Genomic DNA, 16127 nt, shown 5'->3' on the forward strand with positions numbered 1-16127 from the left:
TTGGTTGCCTGGACTCAAACAACAGCTCCCTGTGGGCGAATAGTATCAGGGACTGGATATTGCCTTTTGCAGAGTCTTGGGTGCGAGGCGGCAGTCTCAAGAGGGGGAGATGGACGCGTGACTACCTCCCCCCGTACCTGGAATACGGGCTCAGATGTCTGAAGAGATGGCGCATTGAGAAGTCCTATATAGAGAGTAAGCCAAGGAAGGATCTATACGTAAGGGTTTGTAGGGCTTTCTTCTGCTCTCCGCTTGCCTTGAGGGATTGTGTGACCAGCACTTTACAGGAAAGTCTAAAGTTCCTCAATGGGAAACGACTCCCCGCAAAATTCTTTGACATAGCTTGGCTGTCGCTCCATGGGAGGCTTTTTGTCAGGGGTAACCTGAAATATCTAAGTGTCTCAGATAGGAACTGTCCTCTGGGTTGTCAGCAGGAGGAGACGATGGAGCATTTCATATCTGACTGCAGGGCCGGGAGGAGGATATGGGAAGAAGTGTCCAGTAAGCTGAACATCCCATTACTGCAGAACCTGACGTATCCTGACATCATATATGCTGTACCATCCAGTAACAGGACTGTAGACAGAGAGACAATGTACATAATTATAACAATCATTAAATATTACCATTGGCACATGAGAACCCGAGTGTCCATACACAATGAGCCATTCCACCACATCACAGCAGTAAGACAGATCATGTCCGAGCTCCAGTGGGTAAAGTCATTAGAGATACGGAGAAACCAAAATAATGGGAAATTATGGAGGAATGTCTCTTTGGTTTAACACGGATGATGTCATGTTATTTTATTAAATTTTTTTGTGTCTTTCCTTTTCCAGCAAATGTGGACTTTCTAAGTTTAATATTACTCTGTACATACTCTAGTTGAGTAGTCATTGTGTGTACAATGCTTGTTATTTTTGTTTTGCATTGTAAGAATTTCTGTTAATTGTAATTTTGTTTGTTTTCACAATAAAAATTGCCTCCTAGATTCAAGAATATGACTACTATAATACTTCTCCTATATACAAGAATATAACTACTATAATACTGCTCCTATATACAAGAATATAACTACTATAATACTGCCTCCTATATACAAGAATATAACTACTATAATACTGCCTCCTATATACAAGAATATAACTGCTATAATACTGCTCCTATATACAAGAATATAACTACTATAATACTGCTCCTATATACAAGAATATAACTACTATAATACTGCTCCTATATACAAGAATATAACTACTATAATACTGCTCCTATATATAAGAATATAACTACTATAATACTGCTCCTATATACAAGAATATAACTACTATAATACTGCTCCTAGATACAAGAATATAACTACTATAATACTGCCTCCTAGATTCAAGAATATGACTACTATAATACTTCTCCTATATACAAGAATATAACTACTATAATACTGCTCCTATATACAAGAATATAACTACTATAATACTGCTCCTAGATACAAGAATATGACTACTATAATACTTCTCCTATATACAAGAATATAACTACTATAATACTGCCCCTATATACAAAAATATAACTACTATAATACTGCTCCTAGATACAAGAATATAACTACTATAATACTGCCCCTATATACAAGAATATAACTACTATAATACTGCTCCTATATACAAGAATATAACTACTATAATACTGCTCCTAGATACAAGAATATAACTACTATAATACTTCTCCTATATACAAGAATATAACTACTATAATACTGCTCCTAGATACAAGAATATAACTACTATAATACTGTTCCTATATACAAGAATATAACTACTATAATACTGCTCCTATATACAAGAATATAACTACTATAATACTGCTCCTATATACAAGAATATAACTACTATAATACTGCTCCTATATACAAGAATATAACTACTATAATACTGCTCCTATATACATGAATATAACTACTATAATACTGCTCCTATATACAAGAATATAACTACTATAATACTGCTCCTATATACAAGAATATAACTACTATAATACTGCCCCTATATACAAGAATATAACTACTATAATACTGCCCCCTATATACAAGAATATAACTACTATAATACTGCTCCTATATACAAGAATATAACTACTATAATACTGCTCCTATATACAAGAATATAACTATTATAATACTGCTCCTATATACAAGAATATAACTACTATAATACTGCTCCTATATACAGAAATATAACTACTATAATACTGCTCCTATATACAAGAATATAACTACTATAATACTGCTCCTATATACAAGAATATAACTACTATAATACTGCCCCCTATATACAAGAATATAACTACTATAATACTGCTCCTATATACAAGAATATAACTACTATAATACTGTTCCCTATATACAAGAATATAACCACTATAATACTGCTCCTATATACAAGAATATAACTACTATAATACTGCCCCCTATATACAAGAATATAACTACTATAATACTGCTCCTATATACAAGAATATAACTACTATAATACTGCTCCTATATACAGGAATATAACTACTATACTACTGCTCCTATATACAAGAATATAACTACTATAATACTGCTCCTATATACAAGAATATAACTACTATAATACTGCCCCTATATACAAGAATATAACTACTATAATACTGCCCCCTATATACAAGAATATATATATACTATAATACTGCTCCTATATACAAGAATATAACTACTATAATACTGCCTCCTATATACAAGAATATAACTACTATAATACTGCTCCTATATACAAGAATATAACTACTATAATACTGCCCCCTATATACAAGAATATATCTACTATAATACTGCTCCTATATACAAGAATATAACTACTATAATACTGCTCCTATATACAAGAATATAACTACTATAATACTGCTCCTATATACAAGAATATAACTACTATAATACTGCTCCTATATACAAGAATATAACTACTATAATACTGCCTCCTATATACAAGAATATAACTACTATAATACTGCTCCTATATACAAGAATATAACTACTATAATACTGCTCCTAGATACAAGAATATAACTACTATAATACTGCCCCCTATATACAAGAATATAACTACTATAATACTGCTCCTATATATAGGAATATAACTACTATAATACTGCTCCTATATACAAGAATATAACTACTATAATACTGCTCCTATATACAAGAATATATCTACTATAATACTGCTCCTATATACAAGAATATAACTACTATAATACTGCTCCTATATACAAGAATATAACTGCTATAATACTGCTCCTATATACAAGAATATAACTACTATAATACTGCTCCTATATACAAGAATATAACTATTATAATACTGCTCCTATATACAAGAATATAACTACTATAATACTGCCTCCTATATACAAGAATATAACTGCTATAATACTGCTCCTATATACAAGAATATAACTATTATAATACTCCTCCTATATACAAGAATATAACTACTATAATACTGCTCCTATATACAAGAATATAACTACTATAATACTGCTCCTATATACAAGAATATAACTACTATAATACTGCTCCTATATACAAGAATATAACTACTATAATACTGCCTCCTACATAGAAGAATATAACTACTATAATACTGCCTCCTATATACAAGAATATAACTACTATAATACTGCTCCTAGATACAAGAATATAACAACTATAATACTGCCCCCTATATACAAGAATATAACTACTATAATACTGCTCCTATATGCAAGAATATAACTACTATAATACTGCTCCTATATACAAGAATATAACTACTATAATACTGCTCCTATATACAAGAATATAACTACTATAATACTGCCCCTATATACAAGAATATAACTACAATTATACTGCTCCTATATACAAGTATATAACTACTATAATACTGCTCCTATATACAAGAATATAACTACTATAATACTGCCCCTATATACAAGAATATAACTACAATTATACTGCTCCTATATACAAGTATATAACTTCTATAATACTGCCCCTATATACAAGAATATAACTACTATAATACTGCTCCTATATACAAGAATATAACTACTATAATACTGCCCCTATATACAAGAATATAACTACAATTATACTGCTCCTATATACAAGAATATATCTACTATAATGCTGCTCCTATATACAAGAATATAACTACTATAATACTGCTCCTATATACAAGAATATAACTACTATAATACTGCTCCTATATACAAGAATATAACTACTATAATACTGCTCCTATATACAAGAATATAACTACTATAATACTGCCTCCTATATACAAGAATATAACTACTATAATACTGCTCCTATATACAAGAATATAACTACTATAATACTGCTCCTATATACAAGAATATAACTACTATAATACTGCTCCTATATACAAGAATATAACTACTATAATACTGCTCCTATATACAAGAATATAACTACTATAATACTGCCTCCTATATACAAGAATATAACTACTATAATACTGCCCCCTATATACAAGAATATAACTACTATAATACTGCTCCTATATACAAGTATATAACTTTTATAATACTGCTCCTATATACAAGAATATAACTATTATAATACTCCTCCTATATACAAGAATATAACTACTATAATACTGCTCCTATATACAAGAATATAACTACTATAATACTGCTCCTATATACAAGAATATAACTACTATAATACTGCTCCTAGATACAAGAATATAACTACTATAATACTGCCCCCTATATACAAGAATATAACTACTATAATACTGCTCCTATATATAGGAATATAACTACAATAATACTGCTCCTATATACAAGAATATAACTACTATAATACTGCTCCTATATACAAGAATATATCTACTATAATACTGCTCCTATATACAAGAATATAACTACTATAATACTGCTCCTATATACAAGAATATAACTACTATAATACTGCTCCTATATACAAGAATATAACTATTATAATACTGCTCCTATATACAAGAATATAACTACTATAATACTGCCTCCTATATACAAGAATATAACTGCTATAATACTGCTCCTATATACAAGAATATAACTACTATAATACTGCTCCTATATACAAGAATATAACTACTATAATACTGCTCCTATATACAAGAATATAACTACTATAATACTGCTCCTATATACAAGAATATAACTACTATAATACTGCTCCTATATACAAGAATATAACTACTATAATACTGCTCCTATATACAAGAATATAACTACTATAATACTGCCTCCTATATACAAGAATATAACTACTATAATACTGCCCCCTATATACAAGAATATAACTACTATAATACTGCTCCTATATATAGGAATATAACTACTATAATACTGCTCCTATATACAAGAATATAACTACTATAATACTGCTCCTAGATACAAGAATATAACTACTATAATACTGCCCCCTATATACAAGAATATAACTACTATAATACTGCTCCTATATATAGGAATATAACTACTATAATACTGCTCCTATATACAAGAATATAACTACTATAATACTGCTCCTATATACAAGAATATATCTACTATAATACTGCTCCTATATACAAGAATATAACTACTATAATACTGCTCCTATATACAAGAATATAACTGCTATAATACTGCTCCTATATACAAGAATATATCTACTATAATACTGCTCCTATATACAAGAATATAACTATTATAATACTGCTCCTATATACAAGAATATAACTACTATAATACTGCCTCCTATATACAAGAATATAACTGCTATAATACTGCTCCTATATACAAGAATATAACTACTATAATACTGCTCCTATATACAAGAATATAACTATTATAATACTGCTCCTATATACAAGAATATAACTACTATAATACTGCCTCCTATATACAAGAATATAACTGCTATAATACTGCTCCTATATACAAGAATATAACTATTATAATACTCCTCCTATATACAAGAATATAACTACTATAATACTGCTCCTATATACAAGAATATAATTACTATAATACTGCTCCTACATACAAGAATATAACTACTATAATACTGCTCCTATATACAAGAATATAACTACTATAATACTGCTCCTATATACAAGAATATGACTACTATAATACTGCTCCTATATACAAGAATATAACTACTATAATACTGCTCCTATATACAAGAATATAACTATTATAATACTGCTCCTATATACAAGAATATAACTACTATAATACTGCCTCCTATATACAAGAATATAACTGCTATAATACTGCTCCTATATACAAGAATATAACTATTATAATACTCCTCCTATATACAAGAATATAACTACTATAATACTGCTCCTATATACAAGAATATAATTACTATAATACTGCTCCTACATACAAGAATATAACTACTATAATACTGCTCCTATATACAAGAATATAACTACTATAATACTGCTCCTATATACAAGAATATAACTACTATAATACTGCCTCCTATATACAAGAATATAACTACTATAATACTGCTCCTATATACAAGAATATAACTACTATAATACTGCTCCTATATACAAGAATATAACTACTATAATACTGCTCCTATATACAAGAATATAACTACTATAATACTGCCCCTATATACAAGAATATAACTACAATTATACTGCTCCTATATACAAGTATATAACTACTATAATACTGCTCCTATATACAAGAATATAACTACTATAATACTGCCCCTATATACAAGAATATAACTACAATTATACTGCTCCTATATACAAGTATATAACTTCTATAATACTGCCCCTATATACAAGAATATAACTACTATAATACTGCTCCTATATACAAGAATATAACTACTATAATACTGCCCCTATATACAAGAATATAACTACAATTATACTGCTCCTATATACAAGTATATAACTACTATAATACTGCTCCTATATACAAGAATATAACTACTATAATACTGCCCCTATATACAAGAATATAACTACAATTATACTGCTCCTATATACAAGTATATAACTTCTATAATACTGCCCCTATATACAAGAATATAACTACTATAATACTGCCCCTATATACAAGAATATAACTACTATAATACTGCTCCCTATATACAAGAATATAACTACTATAATACTGCCCCTATATACAAGAATATAACTACAATTATACTGCTCCTATATACAAGTATATAACTTCTATAATACTGCTCCTATATACAAGAATATATCTACTATAATACTGCTCCTATATACAAGAATATAACTTCTATAATACTGCTCCTATATACAAGTATATAACTTCTATAATACTGCTCCTATAGGCATAACACTGTAGAATATAATACAATACATGATTTGCTCTCTGTTGGGCCTTATGGTATATTATCATACAATTATTCAGTGTGGCGCCCCCTGGTGTGGGGATTTGCCCTTACGTATGTCGGTTTCCTCAGCTGTCATGTAGGAGATGTGTTCAGTTCCTCAGCCCTGGCCCCGCCCACACCAGCTCCTCAGCCATGGCCCCGCCCACATCAGCTCCTCAGCCCTGGCCCCGCCCACATCAGCTCCTCAGCCATGGCCCCGCCCGCATCAGCTCCTCAGCCATGGCCCCGCCCGCATCAGCTCCTCAGCCATGGCCCCGCCCACATCAGCTCCTCAGCCCTGGCCCCACACACACCAGCTCCTCAGCCCTGGCACCACCCACACCAGCTCCTCAGCCCTGGCCCCACCCACACCAGCTCCTCAGCCCTTGCCCCACCCGTACCATCTCCTCAGCCCTGGCCCCATCCACACCAGCTCCTCAGAACTGGCCCCGCCCATATCAGCTCCTCAGCCCTGGCCCCGCCCACACCAGCTCCTCAGCCCTGGCCCCACCCACACCAGCTCCTCAGCCCTTGCCCCACCCGTACCATCTCCTCAGCCCTGGCCCCATCCACACCAGCTCCTCAGAACTGGCCCCGCCCACATCAGCTCCTCAGCCCTGGCCCCGCCCACACCAGCTCCTCAGCCCTGGCCCCGCCCAAACCAGCTCCTCAGAACTAGCCCCGCCCACACCAGCTCCTCAGCACTGGCCCAGCCCACACCAGCTCCTCAGCCCTGGCCCCACCCACACCAGCTCCTCAGCCCTGGCCCCACCCACACCAGCTCCTCAGCCCTGGCCCCACCCACACCAGCTCCTCAGCCCTGGCTCCGCCCATACCAGCTCCTCAGCACTGGCCCCACCCACACCAGCTCCTCAGCACTGGCCCCGCCCACACCAGCTCCTCCCCCTCATATATACAGAGGTATCTTCTCACTGGTATTTCGGCCCCTCCATGCTCTCGGTCTCCTCCTGTCTTCCCTTCCTCCTCTATTGTTCTCTGTTATCAGCCGCTGCTGCTCACCTTCCCCTGGGGTTAGTTCCTCTTTGTCCCTGTGTGTGGAGGAGGAGTCTCTGGCTGCAACCGATCCTCGCTCTCCATCTATCACGGATGATCGCCCGCCAAGAAAGGTGACATTGTTACAAGTGGGTCAGATGGAAGTAACATTCTGATTTATGGGTGGGAGGGGAAGAGGTCAGCTGACACTGCGCACACCTATACACCGCCCACACACATACTCCGCGCACACACCTACACTGCGCACACCTATACACCGCCCACACACATACTCCGCGCACACACCTACACCGCGCACACCTATACACCGCCCACACACATACTCCGCGCACACACCTACACCGCGCACACCTATACACCGCCCACACACATACTCCGCGCACACACCTACACCGCACACACCTATACACCGCCCACACACATACTCCGCGCACACACCTACACCGCGCACACCTATACACCGCCCACACACATACTCCGCCCACACACCTACACTGCGCACACCTATACACCGCCCACACACATACTCCGCCCACACACCTACACCGCGCACACCTATACACCGCCCACACATACTCCGCGCACACACCTACACCGCGCACACCTATACACCGCCCACACACATACTCCGCCCACACACCTACACTGCGCACACCTATACACCGCCCACACACATACTCCGCGCACACACCTACACCGCGCACACCTATACACCGCCCACACACATACTCCGTGCACACACCTACACTGCGCACACCTATACACCGCCCACACACATACTCTGCGCACACACCTACACCGCGCACACCTATACACCGCCCACACACATACTCCGCGCACACCACCGCACACACACATACACCGCGCACACCACTGCACGCACACACACCTACACCGCGCAAAAACATACTCCGCGCACACCTATACACCGCCCACACACATACTCCGCGCACACACCTACACCGCGCACACCTATACACCGCCCACACACATACTCCGCGCACACCACTGCACACACACATACACCGCGCACACCACTGCACGCACACACACCTACACCGCGCACACCTATACACCGCCCACACACATACTTCGCGCACACCACCGCACACACCAACACCGCGCACACATACACTGCAAACACCTACACACCGCACACCACTGCACACACACACACACACACCGCCATCGCACACAGATGGCACACACTGTCACCACTGCACACAGACCGCTGCCGCCTCACACACACTGGGGGAGATATATCCCTGTCCAGAGGAAAAGTTGCTGAGTTGCCCATAGCAACCAATCAGATCACTACTTTCATTTTTAACAAGACCTCTGCAAAATGAAAGCAGCAATCTGATTGGTTGCTATGGGCAACTTTTCCTCTTGACAGGTTTTGATAAATCTCCCCCACTGTGCATGCACACACACACACACACACACACCGCTACCTCACACACACACTACCACCTTGCACACACACACACTGCCACCTCACACACACACTGCCACCTCACACACACACACTACCACCTCACACACACACACACTGCCACCTCACACACACACAGCCACCTCACACACACTGCCACCTCACACACACTGCCACCTCACACACACACTACCACCTCACACACACACACACACTGCCACCTCACACACACACACACACTACCACCTCACACACACACAGCCACCTCACACACACACACTACCACCTCACACACACACACTACCACCTCACACACACACACACACACTGCCACCTCACACACACACACACACACTGCCACCTCACACACACACTGCCACCTCACACACACACACTACCACCTCACACACACACACACTGCCACCTCACACACACACAGCCACCTCACACACACTGCCACCTCACACACACTGCCACCTCACACACACACTACCACCTCACACACACACACACACTGCCACCTCACACACACACACACACTACCACCTCACACACACACAGCCACCTCACACACACACACTACCACCTCACACACACACTACCACCTCACACACACTACCACCTCACACACACTACCACCTCACACACACACTACCACCTCACACACACACTACCACCTCACACACACACTACCACCTCACACACACACTACCACCTCACACACACACTGCCACCTCACACACACACAGCCACCTCACACACACTGCCACCTCACACACACACTACCACCTCACACACACACACACTGCCACCTCACACACACACACACACTACCACCTCACACACACACAGCCACCTCACACACACACACTACCACCTCACACACACACTACCACCTCACACACACTACCACCTCACACACACACTACCACCTCACACACACACACACTGCCACCTCACACACACACTGCCACCTCACACACACACACTACCACCTCACACACACACAGCCACCTCACACACACACACTACCACCTCACACACACACTACCACCTCACACACACTACCACCTCACACACACTACCACCTCACACACACACTACCACCTCACACACACACACACACACACACACTACCACCTCACACACACACACTGCCACCTCACACACACTTCCACCTCACACACACACACTGCCACCTCACACACACTGCCACCTCACACACCGCCGCCTCACACACACACTGCCACCTCACACACACCACTGTGCGCACACACACACACTGCCACCTCACACACACACACCGCCGCCTCACACACACACACAGCCTCCTCACACACACACACACAGCCGCCTCACACACACACACAGCCGCCTCACACACACACCCCGCCGCCTCACACACACACTGCCACCTCACACACACACACTACCACCTCACACACACACACCGCCGCCTCACACACACACTGCCACCTCACACACACCACTGTGCGCACACACTCACTGCCACCTCACACACACACACTACCACCTCAAACACACACACACTGCCACCTCACACAAACCACTGTGCGCACACACACACTACCACCTCAAACACACACACTACCACCTCACACACACACACTGCCACCTCACACACACCACTGTGCACACACACTGCCACCTCACACACTACCACCTCACACACACCGCCACCTCATACACACTGCCACCTCACACACACACTGTGCACACACACACACCGCCACCTCACACACACACACTACCACCTCACACACACCGCCGCCTCATACACACTACCACCTCACACACACACACTGCCACCTCACACACACCACTGTGCACACACACACACCGCCACCTCACACACACACACTACCACCTCACACACCACTGTGCACACACACACACACCGCCACCTCACACACACACACTACCACCTCACACACCACTGTGCACACACACACACTACCACCTCATACACACACACACCGCCGCCTCACACACACACACCCCGCCGCCTCACACACACACTGCCACCTCACACACACCACTGTGCGCACACACACACTGCCACCTCACACACACACACTACCACCTCAAACACACACACACACACACTACCACCTCACACACACACACACTGCCACCTCACACACACACTGCCACCTCACACACACACACTACCACCTCAAACACACACACTGCCACCTCACACACACACACTACCACCTCAAACACACACACACTACCACCTCACACACACACACACACACACACTGCCACCTCACACACACCACTGTGTGCACACACACTACCACCTCACACACAGACTGCCACCTCACACACACCACTGTGCGCACACACACACCGCCGCCGCCGCCTCACACACACACACACTACCACCTCACACACACACTGCCACCTCACACACACCACTGTGCACACACACTGCCACCTCACACACACCGCCGCCTCATACACACTACCACCTCACACACACTGCCACCTCACACACACCACCACCTCACACACACACACTACCACCTCACACACCACTGTGCACACACACACACACACTACTACCTCACACACACACACACCGCCGCCTCACACACACTGGGGGAGATATATCCCTGTCCAGAGGAAAAGTTGCTGAGTTGCCCATAGCAACCAATCAGATCACTACTTTTTAACAAGACCTCTGCAAAATGAAAGCAGCGATCTGTTTGGTTGCTATAGGCAACTGGACAACTTTTCCTCTTGACAGGTTTTGATAAATCTCCCCCACTGTACACACACATACACTGCCGCCTCACACACACACACCGCCACCTCACACACACACTATCACCTCACACACACACTGCCACCTCACTCACACACACCGCCACCTCACACACACTACCACCTCACACACACACACCGCCACCTCACACACACTACCACCTCACACACACCGCTACCTCACACACACTACCACCTCACACACACTACCACCTCACACACACACACACAACCACCTCACACACACACACAACCACCTCACACACACACACCGCCACCTCACACACACTACCACCTCACACACACACACCGCCACCTCACACACACACACTGCCACCTCACACACACACACTACCACCTCACACACACACCGCCGCCTCACACACACACACCGCCACCTCACACACACACACAACCACCTCACACACACACACAACCACCTCACACACACACACCGCCACCTCACACACACTACCACCTCACACACACACACCGCCACCTCACACACACACACTGCCACCTCACACACACACACTACCACCTCACACACACACCGCCGCCTCACACACACACACCGCCACCTCACACACACACACAACCACCTCACACACACACACAACCACCTCACACACACACACCGCCACCTCACACACACTACCACCTCACACACACACACCGCCACCTCACACACACACACTGCCACCTCACACACACACACTACCACCTCACACACACACCGCCGCCTCACACACACACACCGCCACCTCACACACACCGCTACCTCACACACATTACCACCTCACACACACACACCGCCACCTCACACACACACACCGCCACCTCACACACACCGCTACCTCACACACACTACCACCTCACACACACACAACCACCTCACACACACACACCGCCACCTCACACACACTACCACCTCACACACACACACCGCCACCTCACACACACACACTGCCACCTCACACACACACACTGCCACCTCACACACAACCACCTCACACACACACAACCACCTCACACACACCACCACCTAACACACACAACCACCTCACACACACACACACCGCCGCCTCACACATACACTGCCGCCTCACACACACACACCGCCGCCTCACACACACACACACAGCCGCCTCACACACACACAGCCGCCTCACACACACCACCGCCGCACACACACACACACACCGCCGCACACACACACCGCCGCCTCACACACACACACACCTCACACACACAGCCACCTCACACACACAACCACCTCACACACACACCGCCGCCTCACACACACACAGCCACCTCACACACACACACAGCCACCTCACACACACCGCTACCTCACACACACACACCGCCGCCTCACACACACACACCGCCACCTCACACACCGCCGCCTCACACACACACCGCCACCTCACACACACACCGCCACCTCACACACACACACAGCCACCTCACACACACAGCCACCTCACACACACCGCCGCCTCACACACACACTATCACCTCACACACACACACACACACCGCCGCCTCACACACACACACACACACACCGCCGCCTCACACACACACACCGCCACCTCACACACACACTGCCGCCTCACACACACAGTCACCTCACACACACACCACCACCTCACACACACACACACACAGCCACCTCACACACACACAGCCACCTCACACACACACCGCCACCTCACACACACAACGCCGCCTCACACACACAACGCCGCCTCACACACACACACTACCGCCTCACACACACACACTACCGCCTCACACACACAGCCACCTCACACACACAGCCACCTCACACACACACCGCCGCCTCACACACCGCCAACTAATACAGACACCGCCGCCTCATACACACACCGCCGCCTCACACACACACCGCCGCCTCACACCCACTGCCACCTCACACCCACCGCCGCCTCACACACACTACCACCTCACACCCACCACTGTGTACACACACTACCACCTCACACACACAGCCACCTCACACACACACAGCCACCTCACACACACCGCTACCTCACACACACACAGCCACCTCACACACACACTGCCACCTCACACACACTACCACCTCACACACACACTACCACCTCACACACACACTACCACCTCACACACACACTACCACCTCACACACACACACACTGCCACCTCACACACACACACTACCACCTCACACACACACTGCCACCTCACACACACACAACCACCTCACACACACACACACAACCACCTCACACACATACCGCCACCTAACACACACAACCACCTCACACACACACACCGCCGCCTCACACATACACTGCCGCCTCACACACACACACACAGCTGCCTCACACACACACACAGCCGCCTCACACACACACAGCCGCCTCACACACACACAGCCGCCTCACACACACCACCGCCGCACACACACAACCACCTCACACACACAATCACCTCACACACACACCGCCACCTCACACACACACACACCGCCGCCTCACACACACACAGCCACCTCACACACAACGCCGCCTCACACACACACTACCGCCTCACACACACACCGCCACCTCACACACACACACCGCCGCCTCACACATACACAGCCACCTCACACACACACCGCCACCTCACACACACACACACCGCCGCCTCACACACACACAGCCACCTCACACACAACGCCGCCTCACACACACACTACCGCCTCACACACACACCGCCACCTCACACACACACACCGCCGCCTCACACATACACAGCCACCTCACACACACACACCGCCACCTCACACACCGCCGCCTCACACACACACCGCCACCTCACACACACACACAGCCACCTCACACACACCGCCACCTCACACACACACACCGCCACCTCACACACACACACACCGCCGCCTCACACACAGTCACCTCACACACACACAGCCACCTCACACACACCGCCGCCTCACACACACACACACACACAGCCGCCTCACACACACACACACCTCACACACACACAGCCACCTCACACACACACCGCCACCTAACACACACAACGCCGCCTCACACACACACAACGCCGCCTCACACACACACACTACCGCCTCACACACACACACACTACCGCCTCACACACACACACTACCGCCTCACACACACACACTACCGCCTTACACACACACACTACCGCCTCACACACACAGCCACCTCACACACACACCGCCGCCTCACACACCGCCAACTAACACACACACCGCCGCCTCATACACACACCGCCGCCTCACACGCACACCGCCGCCTCACACCCACACTGCCACCTCACACCCACCGCCGCCTCACACCCACACTACCACCTCACACCCACCACTGTGTACACACACTACCACCTCACACACACCGCTACCTCACACACACACACAGCCACCTC

The sequence above is a fragment of the Hyla sarda genome, chromosome 10 (genome assembly GCF_029499605.1).
Source record: "Hyla sarda isolate aHylSar1 chromosome 10, aHylSar1.hap1, whole genome shotgun sequence".
Taxonomy (NCBI): Eukaryota; Metazoa; Chordata; class Amphibia; order Anura; family Hylidae; genus Hyla; species Hyla sarda.